The sequence below is a fragment of the Lutra lutra genome, chromosome 4 (assembly GCF_902655055.1).
Source record: "Lutra lutra chromosome 4, mLutLut1.2, whole genome shotgun sequence".
Lineage (NCBI taxonomy): Eukaryota > Metazoa > Chordata > Mammalia > Carnivora > Mustelidae > Lutra > Lutra lutra.
Window position 1 is genome coordinate 155,831,079 of NC_062281.1, and position 16,366 is coordinate 155,847,444.

At 39.9% G+C, this 16,366-nt stretch overlaps 1 protein-coding gene across 3 annotated transcripts in view; it reads right to left on the minus strand.

Annotated features, from left to right (window-relative positions):
* Positions 1-16,366, minus strand: part of ZFYVE9 (zinc finger FYVE-type containing 9) — a 211,978-nt gene that overhangs the window by 194,160 nt on the left and 1,452 nt on the right. The window lies entirely within an intron of this gene.

Genomic DNA, 16,366 nt, shown 5'->3' on the forward strand with positions numbered 1-16,366 from the left:
GGGGGGCACCTGGGTGGCTCAGTGGGTTAAGCCTCTGCCTTCGGCTCCGGGCCATGATCTCGGGGTCCTGGAATCGAGTCCCACATCGGGCTCTCTGCTCCACAGGGAGCCTGCTTCCTCCTCTCTCTCTCTCTGCTTGCCTCTCTGACCACTTGTGATCTCTCTCTGTCAAATAAATAAAATCTTAAAAAAAAAAAAAAATGTCAAGTGAGCTCAGAAACAATCCATTATGAGATGGAAATGGTACATCAAAAATCAAACCCAAGTGGGGCACCTGGGTGGAACAGCAGGTTGAGCATCCAACCCTTGGTTTCAACTTAGGTCATGATCTTGGGGTCATGAGATCCAGCCCTGCATGGGGCTCTGCACTCAGCAGGAAGTCTGCTTGGGGTTTATTTCTCTCTCTCTCCCTCTCCCCTTCCCTCTGCTCCTATGCTCATGCGTGCTCTCTCTCTCTCTAATTAATAAATAAATAAATAAATAAATAAATAAATCTTAGAAAAATCAAACCCAAGCAGAACAAAAGGGCACAAGTAAGATACATAAGTAGACAGCCAAGACTTCCCTAACAACTACCAAAATTGTTCCAGCACCCATTCCTTAGTTCACATCTATAGCTGTTTGGGGGATCCTATATGACCAGCTCAAGGAAGAGATAAAAGCCAAAGCTTCGCTTACAAATAGCTTATAAATGGCTCAGTATGTGAATGCAAGCTGAAAAAAGAAACAACATCTTCATTACAGCCACACTTAGGGCTGACCTTGACAGTGGAAAGGGAAGATCTTCCCAAGGATAGAGCTTCAAATGAGGCATCTGGTCATAACTTTGTGTAAAAAGAAAAATGGCCAGAGGTGAGAATATATACAGACTCATGGGCAATTGCAAATGGACTGGCTAACTGGTCAGGGGCTTTTAAGGAAAAAGACTACAAATTATTATAAGAAGGCATGGGTGGAGGCAAATGAATGAACACAGGGAAATGTGTAACAGTGATAGTGTGAAAATTCTTTTCACATATTAATGCTCCCTAAGAAGCATCCAATGTCGAAGAGACACTGAATAACCAAGTGAACAAAATGACTCAGAGAGTTGACATGAGCCACCCCAGAACTGGCATGATGGGGACATGAATAAAGTAGCCAGTGTGGCAGAAACCAAAATAGAAGCAAAGAAGGAGGCATGGACTCCCACTTACCAAGGCCCAATCAGGCTACCGCCCTCTCCGAACATCCAATTTGCAAGTAACAGAGACCAACACTGAGCCCCCAATATAGCACTATGCCTCAAGCTGACCTACCAGTTACCACATCATATTCATTCCATCTTGAAAAGGGCAGCATTTGATCACCACAGGTATTCAACAGATACTTATTCCAAGTATGGGCTTTCCTTTCCTGTACATAGAGCCCCAGCCATACCACTAGCAAAGGGCTTACAGAGTACTTGATCCACAGACATGGAATCCCATATAACATAGCATCTAACCAAGGGAATCACTTCACAACGAAGGATTGTGGCAGTAGGCCCATAACCATGGGTTCCAGTGGTCTTATCACATAATAGCACCATACAAAAGCATCCAGCCTTATAGAATATTGAAATGGCCTACTGAAGACACAGCTGATACACCACCTCAGAGATAAGAATGGTGTGCTATCCTCTAGGATACACCAAATGCACTGATTCAGAGCTATGCTCCCAGTAGGATGAACACACAGGTCTGAGAACCCAACAGGTAAAAGCAGAAATGGCCCCTACGTACCATCATTTCCAATGATCCACTGGAGGACTTTGTATTTTCCGTCTATACAATACTGGGCTCCAGAGTTAGAGATCCTGGGCATACTTTTGCCAGGTGACATGTCAAGGGTCATACTGAGCTATAAGTTATAGCTGTAGCTGGTGCATTTGGGACTCTGTGTCCCTGGACCAAGAGGCAAGAAGAGAAATCACCATCATGTCAGGGTAAATAACCCTCATCCTCAGATGGAAGTAGATCTGCTGTTATACAACAGGAGCAAAAAAGAGTATATATGGAACTCAGATGATCCAGCTGAGGGGATCCAACTGGACAGGGGATTGATACTCCCCTGCCCAGTTGTGACTATGAGTGGACTAATGCAACCACTCCAGCCTGAGAACAGTATGGCTCTCAGATACCTCAAAAATGAGGGGTGGGTCATACCAGTAGGTAAACTACCCAGACCAACAGAAATGATAGCTAATGGCATGGGAGTTTAGACTGAATAGTGGAGGAGACAATGAGAACCACTGTAGTCCTGAGACCAGCTACACAATGGGGGCTTAAGCCTATCTCACTAACCCACTTCTTTGAAGTTTCCCATCAAGAAGAGAAGTCCAGGGTATCTGGCTGGTTCATTCAGTGGGGCATGAGACTCTTGATCTCAGAGCTGCCAGTTTGATCCCGACGTGGGTATAGAGATTACTTTAAAAATAAAATATTAAGGGGCACCTGGGTGGCTCAGTGGGTTAAGCCTCTGCCTTCAGCTCAGGTCCTGGAATAGAGCCTGCTTCCCCCTGTCTCTTTGCCTGCCTCTCTGCCTACTTGTGATCTTTCTCTCTGTCAAATACATAAATAAAATATTTTTTAAAAAATAAATAAATAAAAATAAAATACTAAAATAAGAGAGAGAGAGGGAAGTCCATGGAACGCTGCAAGAACTGCTTTCAGAAAATGTTTGGAGACCTAGATCCTGCAAGACAAGAAATGGACTGTGGCAATTACTTGGATCTCCCTTCAAGAAAGAACTTGCATTTAAAAGAAAATGAAGAGTGCCTGGGTGGCTCAGTTGGTTTAGCATCCAACTTTTGATCTCAGCTCAGGTCTTGATCTCAGGGTCATGAGTTCAAGCCCTGCATTTATAAAAAAAATAATAATAATAATAAAAGAACGGGCACCTGGGTGGCTCAGTGGGTTAAAGCCTCTGCCTTTGGCTCAGGTCATGGTCCCAGGGTCCTGGGATCAAGCCCCACATCAGGCTCTCTGCTCAGCAGGGAGCCTGCTTCCCTTCCTCTCTCTCTCTCTGCCTGCCTCTCTGCCTACTTATGATCTCTGTCAAATAAATAAATAAAATCTTTAAAAATAAATAAACAAAAATAAAAGAAGAAAGAACAAACTTGCATTCAGATGCATGGAGACAGTTAGCTAACGGCCTCCAGCTGTTCATCTTAGCTTTCCACCTGAGTCCAGACTCTTCTGGGGAAGCTCCTAGCCTGTGACTAAATATGGTGGGTATACCAGAACCTGGCCATTTCTTACCAATGCAGAACTCCTCTAACAGGTGATCTTTGCTCTGGAGCTCCCCATCGGATTGGTGGAGTTTTGCTGTTGTTTTTTTAATCTATATCATAGATTGAGGCTCTTGTAGGTCAGTTCAGCTTGCACTCCCTTTTCTTCCACTGCATTATCTACTCCCCATAAAATCTCTCACACTATAAACTCCATCTCAATATCTGTTTCCCAAGGGACAAAAAAGCAACATTCTATGTAATTAGCTCTTTTATGAATCATTTCATTTAACTAAGGTATTCCTGCTATTCCCATTTCACAGATGAGAAAACTGGGACACAGAGAAGTTAAGTAACTCACCCAAGATCACATAGTAAAAGCAGTAGAACTAAAATTTGAATCCAGGCAGTCTGATTCCAAAGCCTGAGCTTTTAATCACTATGCTAGCAAAGGCATCTTCAGGTATTAAGATGAGAGTAATTACATATTTTACGTAATTTTAGGAAGCAAAACAACAAAAGGCCAGATATTAAAGAAAAACAGCATTTGGCTAAATATAAGAATTTTTTCTAATAAGTTATCAGTAACAAACAACAAAAGAGGTGCTTCAGGATGTAATTAGGGCCTATCACCTGAGTGTTGAAATAGTCATGGATATTGTGAGAAGCTTTATAAAACAGATAAAACTTCACCTAAATCAGTAAAAGATGCACTGCTAAGTATTATGTGGAAGAAGGGGGTCACCAGTCAATAAACTGAATAATATATTGCTGAACAAAGTTAAACCACTTTCTTTACTTTAACTCCTCAATTTTTATTTATTTATTTATTTATTTGACAGAGAGAGAGAGATCACAAGTAGACGGAGAGGCAGGCAGAGAGAGAGAGAGAGGGAAGCAGGCTTCTTGCCGAGCAGAGAGCCCGACGCGGGACTCGATCCCAGGACCCTGAGATCATGACCTGAGCCGAAGGCAGCGGCTTAACCCACTGAGCCACCCAGGCGCCCCTAACTCCTCAATTTTTAAAACGCTAAAATTTGCATTTTAGCACCTGGGTGGCTCAGTCTGTCAGGCGACTGCCTTCAGCTCAGGTCACGATCCTGGAGTAAAGGATCGAGTCCCCCACAACTGGCTCCCTGCTCAGCAGGGAGTCTGCTTCTCCCTCTGACCCTCCCCCCTCTCAGGCTCTCTCTCTCCCTCTCAAATAAAGTCTTTTTTTTTTTTAAGATTTTATTTATTTATTTGACAGAGATCACAAGTAGGCAGAGAGACAGGCAGAGAGAAAAAGGGGGAAGAAGGCTCCCTGCCCAGCAGAGAGCCCAATGCGGGGCTCGATCCCAGGACCCTGGGATCATGACCTGAACTAAAGACAGAGGCTCTAACCCACTGAGCCACCCAGGCGCCCCTCAAATAAACTCTTTAAAAAATAAAAATAAAAAATAAAAACAAAATAAAATACTAAAGTGTATTTATAAACTCTATCTGAGGGATATAGTATACTGAAAAACCCAAACTTATTTGACTTAAGAATACTTCCTTGCTTCCAGCCCAGAACGATTTAGTTCCAAAGTCAAATTCACTGCTCAAGGTCTCCAGAAGCTAATGAGGAAAAGAATGACAATTTTCTAGCTGGTAAACAATTTTCCAAATAGTCAAAACATCACCTATCTACCTATATGTCAAAATAATCATCTCTAATACCTTGAGGGTAGAAAGGCTATATAAAATTTCTGTCACTAAACTGCATTTCATTCTTTTTTAATGCAAAGCATGCCTTTCTTTGTTTTATCAACAAACTCTCTAAAGATCTACAATAATGGGTTCACATTTTAATTACTGAATTCTCACTTTATGAGCACTACAAAAGCTTTATTTCAAGTGTGCTACTGGTGACCCTGGTTATTTTCATATAACAGCTCTAGATGTTTTTTTCTCAACTATCACAAGAAAGGACAGAAGAATGGGGGTAACAGGTATAGAGGGAAAAAGCAAGAGTTAAAACTACTCATCCAGGGGCACCTGGGTGGCTCAGTGGGTTAAAGCCTCTGCCTTCAGCTCGGGTCATAATCTCAGGGTCCTGGGATCAAGTCCCGCGTCAGGCTCTCTGCTCAGCGGGGAGCCTGCTTCCTCCTCTCTCTGTCTGCCTGCCTCTCTGCCTACTTGTGATCTCTGTCAAATAAATAGATAAAAATCTTTACAAAAAAAAAAAAAAAACTACTCATCCAGCTAATTCCCAGAGTTTCTGTGTCTTTATTTAGAAATACAGTCTCTTGGGGCGCCTGGGTGGCTCAGTGGGTTAAAGCCTCTGCCTTCAGCTCGGGTCATGATCTCAGGGTCCTGGGATCGAGTCCCGCATCGGGCTCTCTGCTCGGCGGGGAGCCTGCTTCCCTCTCTCTCTCTCTCTCTCTGCCTGCCTCTCTGTCTACTTGTGATCTCTCTCTGTCAAATAAACAAATAAAATCTTAAAAAAAAAAAAGAAAAGAAATACAGTCTCTTTACTCATTACAGGGGAAATTTCTATGTAAATTACAGTCCCTTGTTTTACTTCTCCTATTTTTCTTAGCCCATTGCCACCTGTTCTCTTTCTTCATTAATGATACTATCACCATGGCCTGGAGCTGTCCATACGCCATCTATTTTTTCATTCAGTTCCCTGGAAATCTCAACGGAATATTAAATGTGGAAGGGGCATTAACTCATAAATGAGTCCACCACTCATTTTCAGATGAGAGAAACGATGCCCAGAGATCAGTTATTACTATTTTTCTAACAATAGCAAATCAGTTATCTATTTCAAAAATATATACACGAAAGCTGAAATTCCCAAAATACACTTACACATTCTTTTTTTGAGAGAACAAGCAAGCAAGCACAGAAGAAGGGCAGAGGGAGAAGAGAGAGAATCTCATGCAGGGTTCGATCCCAGGACCCCAAGATCATCACTGGAGGTGAAACCAAGAGTCAGACCCCAAGGTGACTGAGCTACCCAGACACCCCACATTTTTTCTCATACAAAAAGCTACCAGTAGTATACTTCAAATGCAAATGCCACCAAAGTCAACCAACTAAACTTGAGCTCTCCTAATATGAATACTTCCTAAAGCACTATGGAATTTTTTTTTTTTAAGAGGGAGAGAGAGAGGCAGGGAGAGGGGCAGAGGGAGAGAGAGACCCCCAGAAGACTCTCCGCTGAGCCCAGAGCTCAACTGAGGGCTTGATCTCTGGACCCTAAGATCATAACCTGAGCCAACATCAAAAGTCCACACTTAACCAACTGAGCCACCCAGACACTGCTGGATTATCTTAAGATAAAACAAATACAAAACACGTGGAGAGGGTCACATGATGAAAAAGACTGTAGACTTTGTAGTCAGAGACATATGGTTTGAATCATGGATGTAGGCTTAGGAAAGTCAATAAAAATCCCCATGCAGGAGTGCCTGTGTGGCTCAGTGGGTTGAAGCCTCTGCTTTCGGCTCAGGTCATGATCCCAGGGTCCTGGGATCGAGCCCCACATCGGGTTCTCCACTCAGTGGGGACCCTGCTCCCCCCACCCCGCCTGCCTCTCTGCCTACTTGTGATCTCTGTCTGTCAAATAAATAAATAAAGTCTTTTTTTTTTTAAGATTTTATTTATTTATTTGACAGAGAGAAATCACAAGTAGGCAGAGAGGCAGGCAGAGAGAGAGGAGGAAGCAGGCTCCCTGATGAGCAGAAAGCCCGATGTGGGGCTTGAACCCAGGACCTGGGATCATGACCTGAGCCGAAGGCAGTGGCTCAACCCACTGAGCCACCCAGGCGCCCCTAAATAAAGTCTTTAAAAAAAAAAAAATCCCCATGCCAGTTACCTTAGCTATAAAATGTGCATGACACTATGAATATTATAGGGTCATTTTAAAAATTAGAAAGAATATATGTGAAATACCTACCAGAAAGCACATACTGGACAAAAATTTTATATTACACAAATAAGTAATACAAGGCAAAAGAAATCAAGGAAAACTCCATAAACATGGAATCTCTTTTTTGGCGGGTGGGATAGGGGGCCTCCATGCACAGTGTGGAGCCCAAGGCAAGACTTGAACTCATGACTCTGAGATCAAGACCTGAGCTGAAATCAAGAGTCTGGTGCTTAACGGACTGAGCCATGTAGGCATCCCAAACCTGGAATCTTTAAAAGGCAGGATAGTGGGGTATAGAGAAATAGGAAGTGAGGCATGATGATGCTGGGACCAATTAGGAAGGACTACGCCAGATTAAAGAATCTAAACCTTGCTTTTTACTTATTTTTAACAACTGATAATTTATTAAAAAGGCTGATTTAAGTATCTGCAATAGTGACTTCAACATTGACTCCTGGCTCAATACTGATCAAAGTAATCTACCTGTTCAACAATCTCACAAGGACTGTAGAAATCAATGAGTCACTTGTAGATCCTCATCTGAAAACAATCCCAAATCTTAGAAGCTTCACCACAATAAGAAAGTTTTTCTTGCAGTGATTCTCAGAGTCTTGATGGGCACCAGAACTGGTCCTTTCACCTTGAGATTCTTTTCCTTTAAACCTCTGATCAAGTCAGCGCACACGTTCTCCAAGTACTTAGGCTGTGGCTGATCAGATCTAATTCGATGAATCACCACCTCGGGTTCCACAGGGGCCTTCCCGGTGTCTTTAAAAGCCATGGCTATAGCAGGAGTGCAGCTTCCTGATAGACTTGTTCTTGGTGAGAGGGAGCAAACAGTGGTGAGTCAGGAGCAGGAGCGGGGTGCCCAGAGCTGTAGCTGCAGTAACATCTCCCTCGCAGAGCTCAACCTTCTTTTTTAGACATAAAGCAGAACCTTCCAAGAATGACCTCACAATAATCTCAAAAATAGTTTGCTTCAGGGGGGCCTGGGTGGCTCAGTGGTTAAAGCCTCTGCCTTCAGCTCAGGTCATGATTCCAGGGTGTGGGATCGAGCCCAGCAGGGAGCCTGCTTCCTCCTCACTCTCTGCCTACTTGTGATCTCTGTCAAATAAATAAATAAAATCTTTCAAAAAAAAAAATAGTTTACTTCAGGTACTAATTAAAAACAAAAAAGAGACACCTGTGTAGTTCACTCGGTTAAGCATCTGCCTTCAGTGGCTCAGGTCATAATCCCAGGATCCTGGGATCAAGCTGGTCAGGCTCCCTGCTCAGAGGGGGTCCTCTGCCCCTCTCTATCTCCCCACACTCCCAACATCTCCCCTTATGTTCACTGTTTCTCTCTCTCTCAAATAAAATTAAAAAAAAAAAAAAAGTACAAAAACAAAACCAAACACCTATGGGCAGTTTTATCACCAGAATCACAAAAATGTTTAGATGATGTATTCTTAAGTTTTAAGGATTTTCTCAAACTGGCAGTATTCTGCTTCAATTACTTTTTAAGTGCTGTTTCTCCTGTTCAATTGAAAATGAAAAATGGAGGCTAAAATTTACATAAACCCTGACAATATTTCCACAAAATTTTTAAACTGCTTGTTATTTTAGTAAAGAGAATTTTGAGAGAGCCAAGGTCCTGCTTAGAAATAATAACAAAAACATATACCATTTACTCTTTCTTCATTTTAATAAAACAAACTCTGGCAAATAAACTAAAACACTTTAACCATGAGAGGTTAGAAAAGAATCATATTATAGGAGCACCTGGCTGGCTCAGTCTATAGAGCATGCAACTCTTGATCTCAGGGTTGTGAGTTTGAGGCCTATCCTGGGTGTAGCAATTACTCAAAAATAAAATCTTAGGGCGCCTGCGTGGCTCAGTTGGTTAAAGGTCTGCCTATGGCTCAGGTCATGACCACAGGGTCCTGGGATCGAGCCCCACATTAGGCTCTGTGCTCAGTGGAGATCCTGCTTCTCCCCTCTCCCTCTGCTGCTTCCCGTGCTTGTGTGTGCTCTTTCTGTCAGATAAACAAAATCTTTAAAAAATAAAAAACTAATAATAATAAATAGGGGCACCTGGGTGGCTCAGTGGTTGAGCATCTGCCTTCCGCTCAGGTTATGATCCCAGGATCCTGGGATGGAGTCCCACGTCAGGCCCCCTGCTCGGCAGGAAGCCTGCTCCTCCCTTTCCCACTCCCCCTGCTTGTGTTCCCTCTCTCACTGTGTCTGTCAAATAAAATCTTTAAAAATAAGTAAATAAATAAATAAATAAATAAAATCTTTAAAAAACCTTTAAAAAAAAGGAACCATATTACAAGCAGAAATGCATACCTCTTCATTAATCTTAATTCGAAAGGCTCCAAAACTATTGTTTTTCTTAATTTTCTACAGAAATTATGACATTCAAAACAACTAAAAGACCGTATAACAAACCAGTGAGGCCTTTTAGCTCACTCAGTTCAAAGACCTAAAACTGATCCTTTTAGCTCACTCAGCTGAAAGACCTAAAAGTGTTACTAATCAGGTGAGAAAATACTGAGGGTGATCCACTGTATATAAAATGAAGGTTCAAAACTTGCACTTTGTTCAAAGGATAGTTCCCTGCAGTATTTCCTAACTAGTTTGAAAAAAATTTTAGAATCGTTAGCAAGTCATTATTGCTGACTTTAAACTGTGTCCTCAAAACCTCATATAAAAGCTTTAATATCTTAAATGGGAACAAACAATAACAGACTATACTATGAATAATGATAAAGAATAGAGGCGTTTGGCTGGCACAGTCCGTGGAGCATGTGACTCTTAAACTTGAGGTGTTAGGTGTGAGCCCCACACTGGGTGTAGAGATTACTTAAAATCCTTGGGGGGAGAAAGAATAAAGAACAATGACTCAACTGAATTTATACAGAATTACATATCATAGAGAGGTACCTGCAATCCTTAAAATCTGTCAGACCTCACTGCTTAGAAATGTTAATGGCTAAATATGCACTGGACTCTATCTTTTTAGAAATGTTTTCGCAATTAAAGGAAAACTAAATCTAACATTTACAATTGACTTTTGTTAAAAAATGTTCTTAAAAGACAACCTTTCAGTTGGAAATCCCCATACCACTATCCCCATTACCACCCAAAGTGGTTAACTAGTTTTGTCGAGTTCACTGTTTACTAAACAGGAAACTAGAAAGTTCACATATTTATCCTCAAGGCAAAAAAGACTCCTTATTATCAAAGAATCTGGCAATTCATCTGCCAAGCAAAAGCTTCACAATTTACCTAATGACTGTAAATGAAAGTTATAATCCTCAAACAGAGCCTTAACTTATCACATCATACCCACTAGGATGGCTCTAATCAAAAAGACAGAAAATAACAAGGGTTGGTGAGGATGTGCAGAAACTAGAATCCTGAGCCTGGGTGGCTCAGTGGGTTAAGCCTCTGCCTTCGGCTCAGGTCATGATCCCTGAGTCCTGGGATCGAGTCCCGCATAGGGCTCTCCGCTCAGCGGGGGGCCTGCTTCCCTCTCTCTCTGTCTGCCTCTCTGCCTGCTTGTGATCTCTGTCAAATAAATAAATAAAACCTTAAAAAAAAAAAAAGAAAAGAAAAGAAACTGGAATCCTCCTACATTGCTGTTGGGAATGTAAAATGGTGCAAGTCCTCAAAAAGATTTGAACAGTCACCTTTTGACCCTGGCAATATAACACTAGGTATGTACCCAAAACAAAGGAAAACACTTGTACGTTAAATGTTCATAGCAATATTATTAATAACAACCAAAGAGAAAAAAATAACCCAAACTGACAAAGGGATAAAAATGTGGTATATCCATATAGTGGAATATCATTTGGCAGTATAAAGAGATGAAGTAGGGGCACCCGGGTGGCTCAGTGGGTTAAAGCCTCTGCCTTCGGCTCAGGTCATGATCCCAAGGTCCTGGGATCCAGCCCCGAATCGGGCTCTCTGCTCAGCAGGGAGCCTGCTCCCCCCATCTCTCTGCCTGTCTCTCTACCTACTTGTGATCTCTGTCTGCCAAATAAATAAATAAATAAATAAAATAAAATAAAGAGATGAAGTACTGATATATGCTGCAACATGGACAAACCCTGAAGACATTATGCTAAAAGAAAGAAACCACTCACATATCCTATAATTCCATTTATATGAAATGTCCAGAACAGATAGGTATATCCATAGAGGGCAGAAAGCACATTAGTAGCTGCCTAGGACTGGGAAGATTGGGAGGAATTTCTTTTTGGAGTGATGAAAATGTCCAAAATTAGATGGTGGTGATATCTGCATAATTCTGAGTAGTCTAACAGCATTGAACTGTACCCTTCAAATGGATTAACTGCATGGTATCCGAAATCTATTTTTTTTTTATAAAGCTGTTCTTAAAAAAAGAGCCTTACTTAATATTTTAAATTTAATTGAAATACATATGTTCTTTACTTCACTTGATATTTGTATTTATAATTTATAATAATTGTATATTTGATATATATTTACTTCATGTATATTAACCATATAAGTATATATAAGTATTTATTATTTGTAATAATGCATAATAATTTCTAATATAATAATTAATATTAAAGTTAATATTATTTCAAATAGCCAGGAGAACCCAGGACTGAATATACCCAAACTTTTCCTAATTAATGGAAAATTCTAGACTCCTTTTACCATTTCCTTATGTCTCATTTCCTAAGACTCCTTCCCTCAAAAGATACTAAATTTTCATTTTAAGTTTAATAATCTTTAAAACCTAGGACATGGATTTACTACTTCTGTATTTTAAAAAAGGGAACAGAACCACCATCATAGATATTAAGTCACATATCCTTAGGATAAATTATCATAAACAATCAGAAAAAAGATGACAAATCACCACATAACTATCAACTAAAGAAACTATTACAGTCCAAAGCCTAGAGTCACAAAAGCATTTTTAGGGGCACCCAGGTGGCTCAGTGGATTAAGCCTCTGCCTTCAGCCCAGGTCATGATTTCAGGGTCCTGAGATCGAGCCCCACATCGGGCTCTCTGCTTGGCGGGGAGCCTGCTTCCCTCTCTCTCTCTCTCTGCCTGCCTCTCTGCCTACTTGTGATCTCTGTCTGTCAAATAAATAAGTAAAAAAATTTTAAAAAAAAAGCATTTTTAAGCTTAATTAGACAACTATAAGGATTTTCTTTTTTTTTTTAATTTTTTTTTTAAGGATTTTATTTATTTATTTGACAGACAGAGACCACAAGTAGGCAGAGAGGCAGGCAGAGAGAGAGGAGGAAGCAGGCTCCCTGCTGAGCAGAGAGCCCGAAGCGGGGCTCGATCCCAGGACTCTGAGATCATGACCTGAGCCGAAGGCAGAGGCTTTAACCCACTGAGCCACCCAGGCGCCCCAACTATAAGGATTTTCAACTAAAAGATAATTTATAGGGAAAAAAAAATTAAGATTTTTACAAATAGTTCTCTAATATAAAATCCCAAATGCCTCAAGATACCCATCAACACACATTAAGTTTTCCTTTCCCTTGCCTAATATGAACCCAGTAACTTTTTCTTGATTTCAATGTGTCCAAAGAGAAATTTCCTTATCTTTACCTTATTTTATTAAAGGCTGTCAAGAAATATTTCATAAGTATAAGACATTATATACTGTTCTCATTTTTCCAATAGTTCAGTTCTATAAATGGGCTATTTATAATAATTAAAAGAAAAAAGTTTAAAATATCACTTAATTTGTAAAATAGGAAATATAAAAAGAATTTAAGTACCACTTGATCTGTAAAACAGGAAATATTTTATAAATAGCATTTTTTAATTGTTTTATTAAATAACATTTATAAAGCATAAGGCATTCCACTAATCACACCATTAAAATACTAACTCTACTGATAGCTTTGTTTCAGTTTGTTTCAGCTATCTACTGATAGCTTTGTTTCTCCTTAATTTAGCAATCTCTAATAGTTCAAAAGTAATGTTGATTTTATTTCCTAGTTGAAAACCATATTAATAATGATCTTTCCAGGGGCGCCTGGGTGGCTCAGTGGGTTAAGCCGCTGCCTTCGGCTCGGGTCGTGATCTCAGAGTCCTGGGATCGAGCCCCGCGTCGGGCTCTCTGCTCGGCAGGGAGCCTGCTTCCTCCTCTCTCTCTGCCTGCCTCTCTGCCTACTTGTGATCTCTCCGTCAAATAAATAAATAAAATCTTTTAAAAAAAAAATTAAAAAAAAAAAAGATCTTTCCAGTTCTTTCGAACAGAAGTAAACAAGTAGTATATTTTCCACTTTCAGGGTAACAATGATTTACCAGGACTCATGGGACTGAACTATAGCTCTGATTTACACATTATATCATTTAATCATCACAACAATCCTATAAAATGGGTACTAACGGCTTCATTTTATAGAAGAATAATTGAGGCTTAAAGGGGATAGGAAAATCGTCCATGGTCCTCTAGGTCATAAAACTAAATCCCATATCTGACAGGTTATAAAAATCTAGATCTAATCTACTATAGTTTGTAAGGAAAAGTCTATGTTTTGAAAACCCTTCAGTTTTTAAATAATTTAAGTTTAATAAACGGATATTGTTTTTAAAAACTAAGTATATGAACTATTTCTATTCCAAACTGCAACCATTTATCTTTTGCTGATTATTATACACTAAAAATGTTGCTCTATATTAATGCAAGTGAGGTACACACAAGTAAAAATGATGTAAAAGTCTGAAAATGAGTAATGGAAAACAAATAAAACTCTAACAATGTAATAAGTGTACCCTATGCATAGAGAACAGCTCATTTATTCAGTAAAAATGAAATGGGAAATATGTATAACAATTATGACCAAAACTGTTTTCTATCAAAAAATTTTAAGAACTCTAAAAGTAGATGCAGTCTCTAAAAAAATCAAAGCTACTGGGTCGCCTGGGTAGCTCAGTGGGTTAAGCCTCTGCCTTCAGCCTAAGTCTCAGTCCAGGGGTCCTGGAATCAGCCCCCAAAAGTCCCCCCCGCCCTGCCTGCCTCTCTGCCTACTTGTGATCTCTCTCTCTGTCAAATAAATAAATAAAATCTAAAAAAAATCAAAGCTACTATGTTTTAAGTCTCATAGAAATTCCAAACCCTAATTTTTTTTTTTTTTTTTTTTTGCTTTTCCCAAAAGGAGGAATGGATGTGAACATTTATTTATTGGGCACCCTCTAAGAGACAGATCCTGAGCTAATTGCTTTTTATTATTTTTATCTCATGGAACAAGTTCTACTTCTCTGTGATGGCAACTATTACTTCAATTATTACTACATAAGAAGCAACTCAGGATCTAAATGTTCCATTGTTCTAAGAGTTGTAGTAAGGATTCCTGCCCACATCTGACTCCATACTCTGCACCACATCATGCAATTAACAACCATAAAACACCACAAACATATACATACACATACACACACACACCACACACACACACACACACATACCCATCCCTCTAGGGACATAAGAAATAAGTTAAAATCCAAGCAATTATTTTTTTTTTTAAGATTTTACTTATTTATTCGACAGAGAGAGAGAGAGGGAACACAAGCAGGAGGAGTAGGAGTGGGAGAAGCAGGCTCCCTGCTGAGCCGGGAGCCCGATTCGGGACTCGATCCCAGGATCCCCACCTGACACCCAGCAACTGAGCCACCCAGGTGCCCCCAGGCAATTATCTTTTAAACAAGATTTGTGCCTTGCAACTCGTGTATGGCCAGCACATACCAGGTGCCAAATAAAAGTTTACTGAATGGTATAAACACTGGTAGCTTAGCAACGAAGAAGAAATGGGATCATCTTTATTCATTCTGTCTTTCTAAGGAAGTTAATATACAACTATTGCTTGTATATTATTATTGCTTGTATACAATTATTGCTTGTTGCTTATTCTCCTTACAGAATAAAACACTGAATCAGGAATTGGAAGAGAAGGGAATGACCACACATAAAAATTACTAATATTCTTAAAGGTCAAGCTATTGGATTAAACATTAGAAGCCTTAAAGAGAGATCAAGCATGATCTACTCAATTACAACTCTTGTCTGATGGCTGCCTTGTAAGAGTTAAACATGTTCTGCTTCCACAGCTGGCTAGTTGCTAGCAGAGACCACATTTTTGTGTTACCTAGAACACTAAAGACAGACCTGACACTTAATATTAATAGCTAATACTTTATAAAGATCTTCTACAAATTACAAAACTGAATTAACCCTAAAAGCCTTGCAAGGTAAGTATATATCTATTTATATTTTATAGACAATGAATTCAAAGTCCAAGGAGAGATTAAGTGCAAGGTAAGTGGCCAGGTATCCTTCTGTAACACCACAGCTGCCAGAAAAGGCTCTCAATATATGTTAATTGAATCAGCTATCTCTTGAAATATCCTTTTTCCTTCTACGATTTTTTTTTAAATATTTTATTTATTTGACAGACAGAGATCACAAGCAGGCAGAGAAGCAGGCAGAGAGAGAGGAGGAAGCAGGCTCCCCGCTGAGCAGAGAGCCCGGTGCGGGGCTCGATCCCAGGACCCTGGGATCATGACCTAGGCTGAAGGCAGAGGCTTTAACCCACTGAGCCACCCAGGCGCCCCTCCTTCTACGATTTTAACACCATTATCTGTTGCTATGAAAAATGTATTGCCACTTAAGATTGATAGCTTTGCTAGAAAACAGATACTGTCATTAGGCTTAATAAGGTTTGTTAACTTTTAACTTATTCTCAAACTTTAGTAGGATGAAGAACCAGGAAGCTTGATAAAAATAATCCTTGGGCCACCATTATCCCTAAAAATTCTGATTAAAGGTACCAGGAATCTGCATATGTTAATAAGCAATCTCAGCTGATTCTAATGATGGCAGTCTTCAGAGACACACTGAGAAGAACTACTTTTGAAATTTAATCTACTCACCCCCAATTTTTTTAATCAAGCCAGTTTTTTACAATTATAAATATTTAAGCAAAATCTTACAAAAACAATCCAAGGCTACTACATCTAACATGACAGGTTCTCAAAAATGTTTACTGCACCTCAGGAGCTTCCCATGCTGCACAGGAGGTAAGTCAGAGGTCTTTTAGGTAGTTAACTATGTTATTCCGTTTAAGTCGATGAATTCAACTATACCACAAGGTAATTTAGTAAAACATTTTTATATGTCTTACACAAATGACTGGATGTTAAACAGTAAAAGGGAACAGTTAACTC